Here is a 21,562-nt window from a genome sequence, read left to right as displayed (position 1 = left end):
GCTGGCCGGGCACCCTGGCCCTGGCCCCTGGGGGAGTGTGGACTGAGTAGAGTGTGGTGGGGTGCGGGTCAAAGCTGCCACTCTCCTCACAGATGGGGAGACTTCTGTCGGCACGCGCCAGCATGCGATTGGCCGTCTGGGTCCCACGTCAGTGCCCTGGCGGGAAGGGAGGTTAAGGAAAGGGTAGCCCGGGTTTTCAGCTCCTACAGGGGAGGTGCTCTTATACATATTATAATATATACTATATATATGTTAAATATATATTATAATAATATACATATATGACTTTGTGATTGGTGGTAAGGAACATGTATCTTTGGTCTTCAGCTCCATTTCAGGCACAGAGATTCTAGAGCCCTGGGGTGAGAAGTGACGAGAATGATGGAAATGTCCCCTGTTCTGTAGTGAGGGACCTTTGGAGAGCCCCGAGGTAACCCAAGGACGGGGGCCTGGCTGCCAGGGGACACCACCCTGTGCCGGGAGGGCTGGCACTTCCGGGCCCCTCTCCCAACCCCCTGGGAGAGGCAAGGACCTGGAGACGGAGTCCAGCCCCCAGAGGCGGGCGGTGTCATCGGGGATGTCTTCCTGATGCGCCAGGGCATAAATACAGGTAATTTCCTAAAAACCAGCAGGACAGGGTTGGAGAGCATGTGGGCCTGAGCCCGGGGACCCTCTGGGAGAACAGCGCCCTTGACGAGGGCATGGGGGCTCTGAGCCCTCCCCCCGACCCGGCCGGCGTCTCCTCCATCCACCTGTTCCCGAGCGATGGCCTCTTATAGTGACACGGTCCTCCGAGGTCCGTGAGCCTCTGCCTCCACTTCATCAAACCAAAGGCGGGGTTCATTGCCACTTCCAATTTAGAGCTGGTTGGTCGGACGGGCAGGTGACCACCGGCACTCACACTCGGCACCTGCAGCGGGGGGCGGGCAGCCTTCCAGACTCAGCCAGCCGCTCGCCGCAGGGTCTGACGCCACATCCCGAAGACAGGGTCTGACTGGTGTGCGCTGTGGGACACCCAGCCGGTGTTGGGGAGAATCGCTCTACGTGGGGAACAGACTCGCATGGTGGGGGTGGGTCCAGAGCGGTTAATATACAATGAGTTTGTTGTCAGACTTTAGGGATGCCCTGTGGCTCAATGTCCGACAAGGTAAAGACGGAGTGAGAACAGTCAGGGGCAGAGGAAGTACCCGAAGGCAAGCGGTGCTCTGTGGGGGCCCGGGGGGCGGCATGCCTTTCTGCCAAACTGGCCACCGTGAGTCGTTCCACCCACCGCGGAAGTGCCCTCACGTGCAGGCAGCCGCGCAGGAGCGGAGGGCCGGCCACTGTGCTTCCCAGCCCGGCCGTGGGACTCGGGGCACGTGACTCATCTCTCCGGGCGCTGGTGTCCTTATCTATAGGATGGGGCTGCCGATAGTCCCTGTCCTGAAGGGCTTTTCTTACAGTCAGAGCTCAAAGACTGTTAGTTACGACCATCCGGGAGTGACTGGAAGATAAAAGTGAGTAGGATGTGTTCCCGATGGAGGGACAGTCTGTCTGTGAACAGCCAATCAGAGAGATCCTTGGACCCCGGTCTGACGGGCCACACACGTGCGGCCTTCCTTGGTTTGTCTTTTCCGAGCACTGGCAGAACACCAGATTGTAGCCCACAGCCTCTGTACAAGGACGTCGTCAGTCCCGGGACGAATGAGCTCTCCTTGAGAAAACTTCCCTTTGAGTCTGTCTCAGTCAGCTCTCGACATCACACTGCTGCGTGACAAACCAGCCCGATCTCGGGGGCTCGCGGTAATGAGCATCTGTTTCTGATTCATGCATGTCTGGGTTAGCTGGGCTTGGCTGGGTTCAGGTTTGCTCCATGAGTTTTTCATTTTCCTAGATTAGCAACTGGCTATCCAGGATATGTTCTTCTCAGGGCCAAAGACAGGGATGCAAGAAAACCCACCCACCATGCAAGCATGCTCAAGGCCATTGCTCGCCTCCTGTCTGCCAGCACCCCATGGGCCAAAACGAGGCACATGGTCAAGTCCAAAGTCAAAGGGCAGAGACACATCCCCTCCCACACCCCAGGGAGGCCATAGCAAGGGTGTGGGTATGCGGTACCACCGCAGAGGATTGGAGAATGGAGCGCTGAGGTCAATGGCTGGGTCCACCATGGAGTCCTCGCTCTATTTGAGGTTTTGGCTCTGTATTCATGGGTAAGTCACTGTTCCGCTCTGGGCCTTGTTTTTTTTTTTTTTTTTTTTGCAAAGTGGAGAGGTTGAATTAGATCAGCAGCTCTCGGCCCCAGATGTATTAGAATCACCTCGGGAAGCTCTTCAGAAACACCAGTGGCCGGGGACCCATCTGAGGCCAGTTAGACCAGAATCTGTAGGGTAAGGCTGGAGGGTGGGTGTGTATATGAAAGCTTTCTCGATGATTCGAGGTAGAGCTGGGACTGGGACCACTGTGGGGAGATGGATTCTAATGTTTCTTTTATTCTAAACCTAGTTTAGGTTCTAATGGAACTGGTTGGTTGGCCATGATGACTTGTTTGAGGTTGACACAGTGATTCACAGGGCGAGATAGTTTGTGTCCTTCAGTGCTGCTGAGCCCCCCAACTCCACCCCTGCCCAAGCAGCAACGATGCTGTTTTGTCTCCATCCCTCTGCTCGGAGACAGTCCCTCCCTCTCACAACCCGTGTGCCCCCCTCCCCCACCCCCTGCAGCTGCCGGGAGAGTTCTCAGATGGGTGAGAGCTCTTCCTCCGCCTCCTGTCAATCACCTTCCAGATCTTGACAGAATTGTACTTCACATGCCGCCTCCCCCTCTGCCACTTAGAACGGGTGTCACCCACCTTCCTGTCAAGCTTGACAGTGATGGTTGGCGTGCCCCCACCCCCAGGCTGCCACTCTCCCCCACCTATCCCAGTGTCAGCCCACACGAGGGGGCTCGCATTTCCGCAGGAGCTCAGGAGGAACGAAATGCAAGACGGGTACCACCCAGGCATCTCAGAGACACTGCAGCAGAGGCTCCTGCATGGGCCAGGGGCAGGGCGGGGTGGGCTAGTGCCCCAGAAGTTCTCCTGGCCTGCCGGGGCCCCACGAACATGAGAGATTAGTCATACTTCACCACGATCGTATTTTATGATGATTGGCTTCCTCTGGCAAGTTCCTGCATCTTCTTGCCCACTAACAAGAATTATCATTGGGAGTCTGTAAGTGAATGAAAAATTTTGCTGCTAGATCTGAGTTCACGGATTAAAAATTAGTTTCAGGAGAATTTACCATTTTTCCTGTTCTTCCTCTCCCTCATTTTTTTTTTTTTTTTTTGTATTTTTCTGAAGTGAGAAGAGGTGGAGGCTGAGAGACAGACTCCCGCATGCAGGATCTGTCTTGGGGAGACAGGGATCCACTTGGCATGCCCACCAGGGGGTGATGCTCTGCCCATCTGGGGTGTTGCTCTGTTGCAACCAGAGTCATTCTAGCGCCTGAGGCGGAGGCCATGGAGCCATCCTCAGTGCCTGGGCCAACTTTGCTCCAATGGAGCCTTGGCTTTGGGAGGGGAAGAGAGAGACAGAGAGGAAGGAGAAGGGGAAGGGAGGAGAAGTAGATGGTTGCTTCTCCTGTGAACCCAGGACTTCCACATGCTGGGCCAGTGCTCTACTGCTGAGCTGGCCGGCCAGGGCCCCCTCCCTCACTTTTTATCATCGTACTCTTTATTGAAAACTATCCTATCTCCGTGATGCAGAGGCAGATTGCTCCCCCCGGGCTTTCATCCCTCTGCAGTAGGGTGTCTCGTGGTGGGCGCTGTCTTAGCAATTCATGGGCCGACACGCCTTCTTTCTGGGAGGCTCGTGCTGTGCACAGAGAATGGACAGCTGCTTCCAGGCAGTGACAGTGAGCGTCGTCTTGGCTTTGGGCTACATCTACTGCATACACTGTCTCCTTTAGTCCTCACACTCATCCGTTGATTGACTGATTGATGAGAGCATTTTTATCGATTATTTTTTTATCAATTATCTTACCTTATTAAATTCCAGAGCTCCCGTGGAAAATGCAGATGCTTTATTGAGCTCATGTAATTAATAATACTAGTTAATACATAGATCGAGCAAGTCCTTTACAAATACTCACCACGCTTCAGGCGACTCTGGGAAGTTGATATGGATATTACTTCCTTTTCTAGGTCAGCAAAATTGGCAATGAGAGGTCAAGAAACTGGCCAGAGCCCTGAGGTTGGTCGGAGCAGGGCTAGAATCAAACCAACCCAGGTCCTGTGCTAGGAGCCGCCACCTGACACCACCACGAATGTTTACTGTTATTATAATTACCACGGGAGAAGTGCTTCAACGTTTACAGTCAGCTCTTTACAAAGACCTCCTTGAATCTTAACCTAGTAACCTGGCAAATGCAAATTCTTTTGTATAGTGTGCATTGAAAGATGTAAAACACTGTTAAAATACAGTCTTAAATGCTTTCTTAAAAAGGCATTACCAAAGCAGAGACACACTGAAACCGGTTCACTTCAACAGGGCAGAGTAAATAGAGCTGACGCTAATGGCCATCTCAAGGACAATTGTCCGCTTAATTATGGAAAAGCAAACTATTGCCACGTCGGAGCCTTAATTCTGAGACCTCACTCTGCATTTCTAACGAATCAAGTAAAACCCCATTCAAGCCAAATGGAGTGTTAAGACAACGCGTAGTAATAGTTTGTGAAACGGATCGCTGGAGTTGGTAAAGATGGTAAATGAACTCAGGCAGATAACGCTTCCGTGTAGCTTCAGTTCAGTGGGGAATGACTTGAGAATTTGCCCTATTAATGTATTTCGGTTATGTCTACTGTTTTGTTATTCTAGTGCAGTGGTAGTCAACCTGGTCCCACTAGTGGGCGTTCCAGCTTTCATGGTGGGCGGTAGCGGAGCAGCCAAAGTATAAATAAAAAGATAGATTTAATTATAGTAAGTTGTTTTATAAAGATTTATTCTGCCAAACTTAGCTAAAATCCGACATAAAGTACTTGGTAAGTAATTATTATTATATGCTTTGACTTGCTGTAACTCTGCTTTATAAATTTTAAAAAGTTACTTCCCTACTTTATAAATCACCATGACTGTAGAACCAGTGGGCGGTTAGGAAATTTTACTACTAGCAGAGATACAGAAGTGGGCGGTAGATATAAAAAGGTTGACTACCCCTGATCTAGTGGTCGATAGCCCGCGAAGACATCCCAACAGAAGGAAGTCTGAATGAACAGAGAGGGGAAGAGAGAGACAGAGAAGAAGGAGAGGGGGAGGGGTGGAGAAGCAGATGGGCACTTCTCCTGTGTGCCCTGGCCGGGAATCAAACCCGAGACTTCCACATGCCAGGCTGATGCTCTACTGCTGAGCCAACTGGCCAGGGCCGAGATGATTTTGGTTTAACTTGATTCCAGCCCCCACATTCGGCGTAGGGAATGGAGGATGAGAAGGAGCCTATGACCTGGAGGAGAGGAAGCCCCAGGTCACCTTCACTTAACTTCCTCGGCAGAGGATAAATGAGCAAGAATGACCGGATGAGAGGTGCCAAAGAGTGTGTTTTTCCCACCCTGCCCACCCCGCAGCCTTGGCCCTGCCCGCAACGAGGGATTGGCATGGTGACCGGAGCCAGTCTCAGTGTCACAGACCACCGAGGGGACCCCCGCGGCCCTTGAGGAGAGCAGGCGAGGTTCACCTCAGCTGCCTCCATCTCGGCTGCGGATGCGGTGGGAGAGAGCTGGCTACTTCTCAGACGTCCACTTTTTCTAGAAAACCCTCGTCCCTAATTTTCTAATTTTTTCTTTTTTAGAACTAAGAACTTTGGTCTGGGTGAAGTGGGGGGTCAGAGGTCAAAAGCCCTTCAGCACTCCGCCCTCCATTCAGTCGCAGTCCCCCCCTGGGGACCGTGACAGGTGTGGGACAGTGACAGACGTCCTGCATTCCCTCCTCTCTCTCTCTTCTCCTTGGAGGAGCAGAAGCCGCGTCTTGACCCGCTGTTGGCCCATCACGGAGATCCTGAGAAGAGATAAAACCGCCGTGGCTGAGCTCAGTCCCTAACCGAAGCCGCTCTGAGGCTCCAGGTGATGTCCACTGTTTTACTACCCAGTCCCAGAGCCCACGCTCCCTGGCTCCCCTGTGCCAGGCTGTCCCTGAGGTCTCTGAAGCGACAGAGGTCCTCTCCCTGCTTCGGCGGTGAGGCTGGGCGGGCAAACACCGCCTCCCGGCTCTGCGCCAGGCCTGCTGCTCCGTTCCTAAGTAGGAATTTCCTTGGACACTTTCACCTGAGGTTTAAGCAGCTTCTCTCCCCACCCCCACCCCCCACCCTCACCGACTAAAAACAGGACTCCAGCTGGACCGATTGTTGAGGAAGTCACATCAAAGAAAAACAGCTCTGCCTGGGCAGAACCTTTTTAGATATAGATGTGTTTCTTCATTCCTGACGGGAAATGTAGCTAAAATTTTGAAGAAGATGCTTTTCCCAGATCTGAAGGATCCTTCCGCGAACTGCTCTGCCGCGGGAGTCAGAATTCCCGTGTTCCCGTGTTCCCTTCTGGGGCGAGGGCCACGACGCTGGGAGGGAGGGTAGTGAATCCCCAGAGTGCCCGTGACCGCTCAGGAACGTGGGTGCCCCCGGGCCTCGTGCGGGTCGCGCGAGGATTTGTGCGCGAGCTCTGAGCTCGTGACCCAGCGGCTCCTTCGCCAAATTAAATCGCTCCCGTGTTTTCTCTGTTAACACCCCTTGACCACATCAAGATCCTTGGAAACATCTGAGGCTTTGGTTCCAGGTCAATCCAAGAGTTTCTGAAATTGCTGGGAGCTGTAATCAGACCAAACAAGCACGTGTCACAGAAGTTGTCATGGAAATAACTAGAGAAAGGCAAAAAAGAAAAAGAAAAGAAAAGGAAAAAAATCTTCCTCTGTTCCCACCGATCCTCTTCTAGATTTAAGGCCACTGTGGATCCCACACCAGGGCCCATTTGAAGCGGAGGTTTTGACTTGCAATGCATTCCATGGGCTGCAGGCTGGTCAATCACAGCTCACAGCTGCCTCTGCCCCTTGTTTAAGGAACTGGAAAAAAGAAAGTCACGTGGCCTAAATTCCTGGTTACTTCACCTCCCTGACCTCATCCCTGGCTCCCACGCGGAGACTCGGGGCTGCAAGGCGCAAGGCAGAAGGCCTTCGGTTTGGTTTCCTTTACAAGCGCAGCATGAGAGAGAAACTCGAGGGAAGGTAGTGATTTGGGAGGCGGGCTCAGGAAAATACCAGCCCAGGTGGGAGGACTGAGTGGGGGGCCGGCCGGCAGAGGGCTGTGAGCCAGCCAGTGACTGGGAGGCGGGAGCTGGCGCCCCGTGGGGAGCTCGAGGAGCCGGTCTCGCACGCGCCTCCCGGCCACCTCGGGGCGGGGCGGGGGACAGAACCCCGTATTTATGTGACAGCTCCAGCTGCTGCCACATTTGGGTTTGGAGCTGCTGCCAGGAAGCAGCTGCAGCTCACTCACCATCAGTCCTTGGTGATGTCACTTACGCCGTCGTCTGAACTTGGTTTTTCTTGTGTGCCAAGAGGAAGTAAATCCTGCTTCACCAGATTGTGGTAAGAACTCAATGCACTACTGCAAGGGTCCCCAAACTACGGCCCCCTGAGGCCATTTATCCGACCCCCGCCGCACTTCTGGAAGGGGCACCTCTTTCATTGGTGGTCAGTGAGAGGAACGCTGTATGTGGCGGCATCACTCACGTACAGTATTACTTCTGGTGACGCGGGACGCATGCCTCACGGCTCTGGAAGCGCATCATATCACTTGTTATGGCTAGCAGTGACAAATATGGAACCGGACATTGACCATCTCATTAGCCAAAAGCAGGCCCATAGTTCCCATTGACATACTGGTCAGTTTGTTGATTTAAATTTACTTGTTCTTTATTTTAAATATTGTATTTGTTCCCGTTTTGTTTTTTTACTTTAAAATAAGATATGTGCAGTGTGCATAGGGATTTGTTCATAGTTTTGGTTTTTTTTTTTTGTTTTTTTTTTGTATTTTTCTGAAGCTAGAAACGGGGAGAGACAGACAGACTCCCGCATGCACCCGACCGGGATCCACCCGGCACGCCCACCAGGGGGCGATGCTCTGCCCCTCTGGGGCGTCGCTCTGTTGTGACCAGAGCCAATCTAGCGCCTGGGGCAGAGGCCAAGGAGCCATCCCCAGCGCCCGGGCCATCTTTGCTCCAATGGATCCTCGGCTGCGGGAGGGGAAGAGAGAGACAGAGAGGAAGGAGAGGGGGAGGGGTGGAGAAGCAGATAAGCGCTTCTCCTGTGTGCCCTGGCTGGGAATCGAACCCGGGACTTCTGCATGCCAGGCCGACGCTCTACCACTGAGCCAACCGGCCAGGGCTATAGTTTTTTTTATAGTCCGGCCCTCCAATGGTCTGAGGGACAGTGAACTGGCCCCCTGTGTAAAAAGTTTGGGGACCCCTGCACTACGGTATTAAGCTGCTTCGTAAGTTACAAAGGCAGTATACATTGTTATTTATTTATTTTATTATTATTATTATTATTTTTTTTGCATTTTTCTGAAGCTGGAAACAGGGAGAGACAGTCAGACAGACTCCCACATGCGCCCGACCGGGATCCACCCGGCACGCCCACCAGGGGCGATGCTCTGCCCACCAGGGGGCGATGCTCTGCCCATCCTGGGCATTGCCATGTTGTGACCAGAGCCACTCTAGCGCCTGAGGCAGAGGCCACAGAGCCATCCCCAGCGCCCGGGCCATCTTTGCTCCAATGGAGCCTTGGCTGCGGGAGGGAAAGAGAGAGACAGAGAGGAAAGCGCGGCGGAGGGGTGGAGAAGCAAATGGGCGCTTCTCCTGTGTGCCCTGGCCGGGAATCGAACCCGGGTCCTCTGCACGCTAGGCCGACGCTCTACCGCTGTGTTATTTATTATTAACGCAGATAAACGCACTGCTCCGTTCCCCCACGGAGTGCTAAGTCTTATGAAGAAGTTCAGACACCTGTCTTAGGACAGTGCACAACAGATGCCATTCGTGAGGGATAATCTCTGATAGCTCCGTGGCTTGGGGACCCAGGCTTCGGAGTCCCAGCCGTGGCAATGCCACTCACTGAGCCGCGTAACCTTGTTAGATGAGCGCCCTGAAATCATTGCTCCCAGGCGGTGAACCCAGAGCCACCGCCATCCTGCTCAGCTTTGAGTTCCTGCTCAGCTTTGAGTTCCTGCTCCTGCTCTGTCCTGCATGTGCCCCGCCCCATCGTCCACCCACGCTCCCCCCTCCCCCCCTCTTCTCCCACGCTGGGCTTGCATGACCTTCCCTGGCCGGTGCTGGGCCCAGGCTTGGTCGTGTGGCTAGCAGTAATGATGCTCAGGACTTCTATTGACTTTTGGGGGAAAGATGTACGCAGTACTCACTTGCTTTGTCTTTGAACCTGGGAGGATGGAGGCAGTCTCCTAAGTTGGTGGTGGCCAGTCACCAGAGAGCTACGTGTGGAAGCTGAGAGTCAGCCAATGCAGGACAGAGCAGAGCCCGAACCCGAACCCGGGCCTGGTGACACTTTGCTGTCCCCTGGAGCCAGGCCGGAGGCGGGGCTCTCCAGATAACCCAGCCAGTGTTGTCTCTTTTTGGGGGTTCACTTTTCTGTGACTGGCCCCCAAAAGATACAATATGATGGCTCTTCTCTTCTTCTCCTCCTCCTCCTCCTCCTCCTCCTCCTCCCCTTCTCCCCCTCTTCCTCCTCCTCCTTCTCCCCCCTTCTCCCCTCTCCTTCTTCCTCCTCCTCCTCCTCCCCTTCTCCCCCTCTTCCTCCTCCTCCTCCTCCCCCCTCCTCCCCTCTCCTTCCTCCTCTTCCTCCTCCTCCTCTTCCTCCTCCTCCACCTCTTCCTCCTCTTCCACCTCTTCCTCCTCTTCCTCCTCCTCCTCCTCCTCCACTTCTTCCTCCTCTTCCTCCTCCTCCTCCTCCACCTCTCCCTCCTCCTCCTCTTCCTCCTCCACCTCTTCCTCTTCCTCCTCCTCCTCCTCCTCTTCCTCCTCCACCTCTTCCTCCTCCTCCTCCTCTTCCTCTTCCTCTTCCTCCCCTTCTCCCCTCCTCCTCCTCCCCTTCCTCCCCTCTCCTTCCTCCTCCTTCACCTCCCCCTCCTCCCCTCCCCCTCCTCCCCCTCCCCTCCCCTCCCCTCTCCTTCCTCCTCCTCCCCTCCCTCCTCCTCCTCCTCCTCCTCCTCCTTCTCCTTCTCTTTATTCTTCTTCTTTTTTTTGGCACAAAGCTTCCAAAATCTTACTGAACAAGCAACGTCTTCCTGACCAGGCCCAGCCAGAGTGCCGTGGGCCGACTTTACCGCTGATTATTGTGGGGAATCTATTCTCAGAGTGGAGGGAAGGCACCTCATGTATCCCGCGATGAAGTGTCTGTTCAAGCTGTGTGCGGAAACCTCGGCCGCCCCTCGGCCAGGCGCTCCCTCGTCGCTGGTCTGCAGATGCTCACCGCCGACTGTCAACGCGCATTTCAGGGCGGGGAGCGGTCAGCCGCTCCCACGTGTTAGCTTTGACTGGCGACTCATTTCTGTCCCCTCCGTTTCTCTGTAATGACAGGTGAATTCAGAAACCAAAAGTCACGTCGGCGAGGGCCGTGTGGATTGATTGGATGAGTTACCTCTGTGCTTCGACATACGTCATTATAGTTCGTTGGGTCGTAGAGTTTCAGGACGGGGAGAGACCCGCAGAGAGCCGTGTTTCCAGCCCCTCTAGTTCAGTGGATGGGGTACTGGCGGGCAGACATTGGGACGGACTCATGCGGGGGCTGAAGGCAGCCAGGGGCCAGAGTGAAGGTCTCCGGACCTCAAGCCAGGGCGGTTTTTACCACACCGGCCCCTGACCCTGTCCTGATAGGTTCCGTACATACAGAGGACAGAAGCCGGAGAGGCGTGGCTGAGAAGTCAAGACCGCAGGAAGAAATCCATCTCATTCAGTGCCTCCTTCTCATGGCGTCCCTCTCTGTTCTTATTTCCGGGACAGACTCGAGGTTGGACCAGCGTGTAGGGAACCCAGCCAGCCAGGAAACCCGTCCGGAAGTGAACGTCAGGTAGGGGACAATGGAGGTGCTTCCTCCGGGAAATTAAGTGAACTTGGGATGGATTTTGGGACTTGGAAAATAGTTTTCTAGAAAATCACATGTTACAGAGGTTCTTGATTTTTCCTTGTAGTAGACTGGTCCATATAACTCTGCCTGGACATTCTGTGAGGACTTCAGATTTGTGTCGTTAACCCCTGGGAAGATGACAGTTATTCATTGTATATTCTATAGTATTTGTTTCTTCATTTCAAAATCCCTGGTGCACCAAGATTTTTGTCTTTCTTTTTCTGAAAATATTTTTCCCCAGGTTTATTGAGAAACAGTCAACATACATCACTGTGTAAGTTGACAGCATACGGAGCATTTTTTTTTTGTTTTTTTTTTATTAAACAAGAACATCAGAAAAGCAAATGACAGGTCAAAGGAAGTTGTTCGATTATACAAATGAGATGCAAAACCCACTTTGATTTTCTCGGTGAAAATGCACTTAGACCCAAGGCTGGAGGTCCTGGAGTGTCTTATCTATCTGCACGTTCCCCAGCCCCCTCGGTTTTGTGAGCTTAATGTACTCCTTCCCATGGAGATACAATGAAAACAGAAGAAACACGAGGGCTTTAGGAAGAGGACTTCTCAGGATTTGCCCCGACTGCTTTCCTGTGTGTCACGGGGCGTGTCAGCTGTGGTCGTCACATGGTGTCTGACCTCCTGGGACTATTTACGCCAGGGGTCTCCAAACTTTTTACACAGGGGGCCAGTTCACTGTCCCTCAAACCGTTGGAGGGCCGGACTATAAAAAAACTATGAACAAATCCCTGTGCACACTGCACATATCTTATTTTAAAGTAAAAAAACAAAGTGGGAACGAATACAATATTTAAAATAGAGAACAAGTAAATTTAAATCAAGAAACTGACCAGTATTTCAATGGGAACTATGCTCCTCTCACTGACCACCAGTGAAAGAGGTGCCCCTTCCGGGTGTGCGGCGGGGGCCGGATAAATGGCCTCAGGGGGCCGCATGTGGCCCGCGGGCCGTAGTTTGGGGACCCCTGGTTTACGCTGTAGTGGAGAGTCCGTGCCTGTGACGCCCTCCTTCAGTTCCCACATCCCTCACCCCTCCGCCTCCGGAAACCATGTCCTGATCTCCCTCTTTCTCTTCTTTTTATGAGTTTGCCGTTTGCTAGGTTCTTTTTTTTTTTTTAATTAAATTCTACAGATAAGTGAGATCATACAATATTTGTCTTTCTCGGTCTGATGTATTTCACGTAGCATAATGCCTTTGAGCCCACCCCTATTGTGACAAATGGTAGGATTTCCTTGTTTTTTGTCTTTTTCTGGCTGAATAATAGTCCATTGTGTGTTTGTGTGTGTAGATGTGTGTATGTATGTGTATGTATGTATAGATCACACCGTCTTTATCCGTCCATCCCTCGATGGGCACTTACGTTGTCTCTCGTCTTGGCTATTGTAAGTAAGGCTGCACTGAGGATGGGTGCACCCAGATTTTAACCGCAGGAGCTCCACTACCAGTGAGAGAGAATATAAATTTATGGTAGGATCCCTGGGTTCACTGTGGACTACCTGCCTCTCAGCAATGAGCCAGGCTGCAGCCGGTACCCTAAGTTCATTCATCTTTAAGCTGGTACCCTAAGTTCATTCATCTTTGCTCTCTCCCACCTAGAAGCTTCATGTGTGCACCGTAGTCAGCGTACCCGTGGGGGACCAGTGGGGGACTTCCAAGCTCAGGGACTTCTCTGAGTATACAGGGACGCGTGTGTGAAGGCAGGTTCCCCGTTAGTGGGCTGCACAACTGGGGTTGGTTCACCGAGGGACCCCGGGCCGTCAGCCAGCCTCTCGGAGCTCGGCGGGACAGCCGCAGGAGTCACCCTCTGACAAGGGGTGTGCGCGAGCGGTGCCCCTTTTCCGTGTGTCAGAAAGTCGCTCCTCGTGCGCAGTTCATGGTGCATCAGGGTGGTGTCGAAGACATGGCCCAGGCTCCCTGAAGTTCCAAGCCCTGGGTAGACAGACTGACTTGCAACAGTTCAGAACTAGGAACGTACGTCAGGGTTCTATAAAGTAAGTTTAGATGTTGACGCTCACTGACGCCAGGCCCCGCGCGGGTGCTCACTGACTGCAGTTAACAGGTCACAAGAGGGAGAAAAGGAGCCCCGAGTGAGGACAGACGAAGGCCCCGGGGTTTTTCCTGCAGTAAGGTGACCTGGGGGGTGATTGTACACTTTTCCTAAAAACCGAAGTGAATGGCACTATTGAACCTGATGAACTGGTTTTCATTTATTTATTTTTTAAAGCAAAGGTGGTTATTTTAGGATCCAGTTCTATTTTACAAAAAAAAGAAAAAAAAAAAAGCTTCTGAGAGCTTATGAACGCCTGTTAGGAATGTTGAACCGGTTGGCACTGGTGTTGGGGCTGTGTCCTTACACCCTGTGGACCAGTGCCATCGTGTCACACTCCCCAGCATCTTTTAGAATATTTGTGTCGTCTCCTCTTATGATTCTGATGGAGGGTCCTTCGCTCGTCCTGGGCTCGCTCTGCAGATGTTGGCCAGTGGACCCTTCGTCTTATCTTTGACGCTTGGATGGGGACCATTGTGGAGAATGTGGGTGAAGCTCAGTTTTGGTGACACCAACGTGTATGCATCTGTCTTCATCGGGGGCCTTTTCCCGTGATGACAGACAAGGCCATCCTTTTATCTCAGTGCCAAGGACCCATAGCAGGAACGTCATATTCTAGGGTGTGTCGTCCAGAGAAACATGCGGGGGGGGGAGGGGCTTCCTCCACCCCTTTCTGTAATACTCCGCATGGCTTACTTAATGATGGCGTTGTGTGGCCGAGGAGAGGGTGTCTGTCCGCCGGGAGGGTGAGGAAACGGGCTGCAGTGTGGCCCCGCGACAGTGGTGGTCAGTCTCCACCCCACCACATATTGGGTGCACACCGGCCCGAGGTGTGGCCGCCTTGACCTCCTGATGACAAGGTCGTAGCTACCGGAAAGCAGGGCGGTGACTCAGTGACCTAACCCCCTGACACTTTTTTACATTTTTAAAACTCTGCCATAAGTAAGACCCACGTGAAAGTTGCCAGCACAGGACAGAGAGCTCCAGACACCTGCTACCCAGACCTCTCCTCGGTAGCGTCTTGCTCCCTTTGTTTTATTCTCTCTCTCTGCCCCCCTCCCTCTCTCTTTCCTCCCTCTGTCTTCTAGACTCTTTTAAGAGTAAGTCTCCGAAGTGGTAGAAGGCGTTTCTGTGACGGAGCCATTGCCCTGCTGACCTACACGACGTGACCTGGTCGTCATGAGGAAGTCAGACGTGCTCAGCCTCCTCACGCCCCATTGTCCCTGACCTCACCGCCTCCCCAGGACACCCTGGCTGTAGAGTGTCTAACGCCTGTCACAGCACGCTGGGTTTTACGTCAAGGAACTGGAATTCGAGGTCGGCTCCGTCGTGGCACAACCCTTGATAACTCATTTTACTTCTCTTGGTGTCTTACCGGAAGTCTGGGATGTTACAGATCTGCGCTGACTGATTCTTCTCCCTCCCTTCCGGAGCCGTCTTCAGGGTCCCCTCGTGTCCCCCGGGCGTTGAGATAACCGAGTCTTTCTGGATGTGGTTCATGATGACTCCCCGCCTTGCGATAAGTTCCACCTGGTGCGGCGACGAGAGTCACACCAAAGAGATTTCCAAGGCGGGTTGTTCGCTTTGTGGGTTGGTGCTAACGTTGCAAAGGAGGAAAAAGCCAAGTGAAACATTCAGCGGAATTATTTTTAGTTTGTGTTACCATTTCCTCGGTTTCTCACCAGGGAAGTTTCATCAGTGCAGGGAAGCAAACTTCCTACTGGGAACCATGTTCTTGGTGCGACAAACAAGCCCTGTTGGCCAAGTCTGGTTTGTTTCACATACAACGGGGCCGAGTGGCCTATTTCCCAGACCTGCAGGCGTGTGGGGGTTCTGACACCAGGCCGCAGGGCGCGGAGCGGTCTCGTGTACACAGCGAGGAGCCGGGCCGAGCCCAGCGACAGTGCGCTCCGCGGCATCGGGCTGAGGGTGGATTCCCAGCGTCGTCTGGCCCGTTCGGGGATGGAGGTCACAAGGCTTGGGCCTCCCTGGCCTTTTGGAAGCAAGCGCGGCCACAATGCTGAATGGCCACGATGCTGGCCGCAGACCGCTGCGAGCCCTCCGCTGGGGGGGACGCGCAAGGAACAAGGTGTCCCCATCAGAGGACAGTCAGCTCTCCCTGCAGAGCCAGCGCCAAGGGTCTGAGTCATTCCGTGTTCGCACGACCTGGAACCTACTGTAGACAGACAGGCTGGGGTGAAGGGCTAGATTAGTGGTCGGCAAACTCATTCGTCAGCAGAGCCAAATATCAGCAGCGCAACGATTGAGATTTCTTCTGAGAGCCAAATTTTTAAACTTAAACTATATAGGTAGGCACATTCCTTACTGAGGTAGCGCCCACACATGGTATTTTGTGGAAGAGCCACACTCAAGGGGCCAAAGAGCCACATGTGGCTCGCGAGCCGCAGTTTGCCGACCAGGGGGCTAGATCGCTAGATCGTACACCCCCCCACACACACACACCAGCTCTTCTGTGATCTTCCTAGCACGTGCCCTGACTTTACTTATCAACTGGCTGCCCCTCAGGAACAGAAGCTCAGAAGAGGCAGGACCACGTCGGCTCTGTCCCCTGTGGCCCAGCACAGCGCCTGACACATCCGAGGGGCTCACTGCGGACCGACTCAGTGGAGAGTGAATATTCCTCCGTTGGGATGGAATCTGGCCTCCTGTGCGCCTGAGCTTTTGGATTCCAGTAGCCAGGCAGGCGACGTCCCACGGGCGGGCTTTCAAGATACCAGCGATGAACAACGAAGAAATGAGCGGACGTGGTGATATCTGGTATCGGGTCTCTCGTAGAGCCACGGGACTTCTTAAGGTGCCTCCGCCTCGTAGACTCGGTAGCAGTGAAACAGGATGGTTCGGAACGTGGATTCTTTCTCGGCTGGAAAAGTAACTTGTGCATGCCGTTATATTCCTGGTGGAGAGAGACCCTCTCAGTCCTTGGGTCAAGTTGCTGTAAACAGTGCACTGTGTCATGTCCAGTCTGCAGAGCTGACCGGCTCAGAGCACCGGAGGCAGAGGAGTCGGTGAGGGTTGTGGGGGTGCACGCTGGGGTGTGTCATTAGCCTGGATGATCCGCAGCCTGTGGGGCGATTGATTTTTTTTTTTTTTTTTTTTGCGTCTGTATAGCCTGAAAAGCAAGCCGAGGCGATTTGTGTGCTAAACCTTCCAACAGCCGGCTGTGAGGATCTGAGTCCCCTGTCTCTCTCTGGGTTCCTTTGTCCTGGTGCCCAAGGCCTGCCGCCCAGAGCAGGGCAGAGCGGAACGGGGCAGGGATGGAGGCGCTGCGCTGATTGACCGCTTCTGTCCTTTGATGCCAGGTGACTCTAGAAATCATAGCCTCTGTCCCCGAAGGCTGTGGTTTTCTCCTCCTTGCTGTAGGAATTCTAGGGAGGTCATTGTGTGTGTGTGTGTGTGTGTGTGTGTATTTTGGATGCTTACTCTGTGGTCATTGATCCCTTTGTCCTCCTGAGGAAGGACATTGATTACGTGATTCCTATTGTTCAAATCTCTTCACGGCCCCTCTGCCCCCAACAGGCACAGAGTAAAATGAAGATGTGCCCTCATGAGTCCAATTTCAGCATGGTGTCCGGGTTCCACCCACGGGCTCTGGGATTAAGGACCCAGTTCTGCCTCTTGGGGGACCTTGGGCAAATTGCTCAACTGTTCTCAGCCTCCCGTTTTCTCAAGGGTCAAAGGGAGAGCACAGCAGAACCTGCCCTTTGTGGGGGAGGGATTCACAGACTGAAGAGAACCTTGCATCTAAAGCGCGCACCCCTGCGTCCGAACACGGGGAATGTCACCACCGCTCTCCGGACCCAGCGACCGGACCCCTGACGGTGGCGAGTGGCCCCTAATTCACATTCCCGGTCAGACCTCTTGTCCTCCTGCCTTTCCCACCCGTCTTCGTTCCCTCTTTCTCAAGTTCAGGCGTCTCCCCGTCTCTGAGGCCCACGACGGAGTCAGCCGCCCACTCAGTGCTTCCACAGAGGAATTCCTGCTCTCCGCTCTCCGGTTCTGAGTGGCCTCTCCCTTCTCCGAGTTCCCTTGACGTTTCATCGGAGGCACAAGTGGTGGCCACTTGACTCGAGGACGCTCTTCTGGGCTCCCACGTGGGTGGCTGGGACCCGGGCGAGGTTTCTCCCTTCCCCAGGCGTCTCTGGGACGAGGTGACAGTCCCCTGGTGAGCCGCCGTGACCCTGTCTGGCACACCATAAATGCTCAATAAATATTTTTTTTCAGGGATTTAAAAAAAAATTTTTTTTTTTTAAGATTTTGCCTGGAAGTCAGGAATATCTTTAATTCGGAACTGTCTTAGAAATTGATAGTCTCGTAAGCCCACGGCTGCTGGAGGATACAGTTCTTTCCCTGGTGGGGAGCCCCTGGGCAGGATGCCAGGAGAGAAGACTGAGGGAGAGGCTCCCTGTGTGTGGGAGGGGCTTTCTCCGGCCCGCGGGCAGCCCTTCTGTCGGGAGCCCTGCACTCGTCCTCAGCTGAGACCCCTGAGCCCTGCACTCGTCCTCAGCTGAGACCCCTGAGATAGGCGCAGGTGAGATTCCAGGGGCCTTGGGGCTTTGAGCCCAGGGAGCTGGGGTGATGCTTCAGGCACATTGAACCGCTGTGAGTTTGAGTTGGGTTTGGGGGTTCTGTCTGGGAGGACCGAGGCTCCGCAGGTTAATGTCCCCTCTGTGGCGGCTGTCACTGTCACCCATCACTCAGGTTAACATGGACAGCACGCACGGGAAGCGAGTGCGCTGGGGAGTGCGCGGTCTCGATGGATGGCTTCTGTCCTGCCATAGCATTCTTCCACGTGACGGCAGAGAAAAGAGGACGATCCCCTATCTTTTGAAGAAAAGGAAATAATGTCTTTTTCCAAGAAGAATAGAAACGGGCCCGCAAGGCGAGGCCCGTGGTGAGGGTCAGCACAGCTGACGCAGGCGAGGCCCGTGGTGAGGGTCAGCACAGCTGACGCAGGCGAGGCCCATGGTGAGGGTCAGCACAGCTGACGCAGGCGAGGCCCGTGGTGAGGGTCAGCACAGCTGACGCAGGCGAGGCGTCGGGCTGAACCCGGGAGGGCACATCCCACACGGGGGACGGGGCCGCAAAGCGAGACTTTCTTAAGAGAACTGCCCGTGACCACAGGTCATTCGCGCTTGGCGGCCTCCGTGAAATGAGCCACAGACTTGGGCTGACTTGGCACCGCTGCCCCTGGCTCTCCTGGTCTCCCACTTGCTGTCACTTGCATACCCCCTGACGGCGGGTGTGGGTCTGTGGCTGACCCCGTGCTCTGGGGCGCCCCACTGGGAGCCACCGCCCTGGGCTGCGTGTCTCCTGTGCTGAGCGCTCAACGTGCTTTCGGGCTTCCGATCCGGATTCAGCTTGCAGACCATTCGGTCACTGAGAACCACCCACGCTCGTCCTGGACACCCCGGGTGACGTCCCGCCTCTCACCAGCTGTGCGGTTTCAGGCAAGTTGCTGGCCTCTTGCGACTGCAGGACCCGCCTCCCACGCGATTAAAGAGGGACCATCCCTATGAAGCTCCCAGCTGGGGGGGGGGCAGACAGATGTTTTTATTTATTTATTTATTATTTATTTTAGAGACAGGGACAGACAGACAGGAACGAAGAGATGAGAAGCATCAACCATCAGTTTTTTGTTGCGACACCTTAGTTGTTCATCGATTGCTTTCTCATATGTGCCTTGACCGCGGGCCTTCAGCAGACCGAGTAACCTCTTGCTCAAGCCAGCGACCTTGGGTCCAAGCTGGTGAGCTTTGCTCAAACCAGATGAGCCCGCGCTCAAGCTGGCGATTTTGGGGTCTTGAACCTGGGCATTCAGTCTGACGCTCTATCCACTACGCCACAGCCTGGTCGAGTGAAATTTTTTTTTTTTTTAAAGGGTAAAACTTTCCTTATTATTTTATTTAAGTACAGATGATATACAGTGTTATATTGGTTTTGTTTGTTTCAGGGTTTCACCATAGCAATTCCTTATTTTCTAAACCTTATAATGTGACCATCTCACTAATTCTAGGCATCGTCTGTCACTGTGCAAACCCGTCACAGTATCAGCGACAGTAAGTGTCTTTCCCTCCTCACGCCTTCAGAAGTCACCTGGTAAAAGGTTTCCCTTTCCTTCTGGACCATCCACCGTCTCTGTTTCTATATATTAGTGAGGCCGCTCATTTGGAAACTGATAAAATAAGATACAACTTAATCCCAGACGTGCACTTCGCCAATTTGTCAGTTTAATCTTAGTCGATGGAGAGGGAGGTCTGGGCAGAAAGGGGGGCGTGCCCCCAGCCCCCGGCGTGACGTGTGATGCTGGCTTTGCTTCGCAGTAGGTCCTGCGTCCCTGACACCACGGGGCGGGGCGGCTGGTAATGCCGTGGGCTTCCCGGCATCTCCGAGGACAGACAGCTTTGCCACCTCCCAGTGCCACGGACGTCACTTCTTCGCGTCTGGGGCTGAGCACCGAGTTTGTCACTCACTTCACACGCGCCTTCCGTGGTTCGCTGCGAAGGGCAGAGAGCCTGGCGCCTCCTCCACTGTTTCACTTCCTGAGCACGTGAGCGAGGAGAGGCCTGAAGGTCAGCGCCAGCCCGGCGCCCGCTGTGGACAGTTTTGACGTGCGCCTCACCCGTGCCCGGCACAGTAATGCTTGTGCAGGGGAGGAGAGGGAAACGTGTCCTCAGAGCCCCGGTGACATCTCCTGCGAGCTGTCCTTTGTGCCCCTTTGCCTTCCCTGAGTGCCACCCGTGAGCTCCAGCCTCTGCCCTTCCACAGCTGGAGGGACTGGACCCTGGCCGGGAGGGGCCCCGGGGGTCACCCACTACGGAGCTCTCGGTGTCATGCAAATGACCCCTGCTAAGCGGCCTTGGATTTGTTCTCTGTAGATCGGGAAGTGTAGTACCCATTGGACCAGGACCGTGTTGGGGACTGAATTAACTCCTCCCTTTCTCAGGATCCATCCTAAGACGCACCAGTGGTCAAACACCTGTGAGAAATGCCACGGACTTTACGTCAGGACCATCCCGCCTGAGTTCTACAGGAAGCCCGTTTGGTTCTGTTAACCTGGGCCAGCCAGTGCCGGGCCAGCAAGTACTAAAAACGATGGGCCCCTCGTCATCTCCGTATTCTTGCCTGAAGTTCCCGACGCGGGGGTGCAGACGGGAGGCTGGCACCCGTGTGCACGCAGGTGCAGGGAGGAAGCAGGGAGGTCGTGCCCCCACCTGGTGAGCTCAGCCTGCAGGGACTCCTGGGGGCCCGGGGGACAGAAGCATTCTGGAGCTCTGGGGCATGCTCACTCACACTCATCTTTAGGGAAGCATTCTTCCTCGGGCTAATCCCTCAGGAATAATGACTGAAAAATCCTGTTGGCAAGCAGCAGGGCCAGAGGGGAAGAACCGAGGTGGAGGCAGCGTGCCCCAGCTGGAGTGAGAATGCACCGGGAGCAGTTTTCCGTTCCCCTTTCTAGTGCACAGAACGGCAGACATTTTCCCGGCCAAGTGTTAGAGACTCAGAGTGTTTTTTTCTTGCTGGTTAACAACCAGTAATGGAGAACAGAAAATGCCCGCAGAGACAAATGCAGGGCTAGAAAGCATCCATCAGGCGCAGGACTGACGGTGGTGTCCTTAGCAAACCAGTAAATGACCGAATAAATAAACACTAAACCCATGCGTAGAAGATAATGGATGTTGAGGCTGTTTATTTGAAGAAAGGTGATGATTCCTTTTTTTTTTTTAAATCACAAATGACAAAAATTGACAATCAAACCTGGCATGTGTTTTTGGATTCATGGCATGAGCGTGATTTGTCATGAAGCAATTAAATGTGCAGATTTGGAAATGCCTGTTTTTAAGACACTGCTCAAAAAAACAAACAAACAAAAAAAACCTCGTAACATCAGCTTAGAGATACACTATATGCCCTGAAATTAGAAAGTGGCCTATATAACGGTCACTTTATGGGGGGGGGAGAGGTACTCCCACTGTCCGTCAGGAGTTACTTTGGTGTGGACCCACTGACGGCTGTCTAACTTACCAAGTTAAACCGAACACAGCTGAGGAGATGCTCGCTGGGGACACAGGCACCATGCCGCCTGGCTTCATCCTGGCCTCCTCGCAACTGAGGACCACGCCGCTGAGCACAGACAGGAGGAAATAAGCTGAAATATTTTACTGGAGGAGAAGAAGTTAGCAGAAATGTTTCCTCTGCCCCCCACCCCCCACCCCCTTGCCAAACTGGCCGGGCAGAAGGTAGTTGGCAACGCCCCTTGGATTTCTGGTGCTCACTGTAGACCCAGCAGAGAGAAGTGTTGTTTTCCTTCATTCATTCCCCTGGTAGCCGAGAGTCCATCATGGGCC

The sequence above is a fragment of the Saccopteryx bilineata genome, chromosome 10, assembly GCF_036850765.1.
Source record: "Saccopteryx bilineata isolate mSacBil1 chromosome 10, mSacBil1_pri_phased_curated, whole genome shotgun sequence".
Taxonomy (NCBI): domain Eukaryota; kingdom Metazoa; phylum Chordata; class Mammalia; order Chiroptera; family Emballonuridae; genus Saccopteryx; species Saccopteryx bilineata.
Note: the sequence above shows the minus strand (reverse complement) of the source record.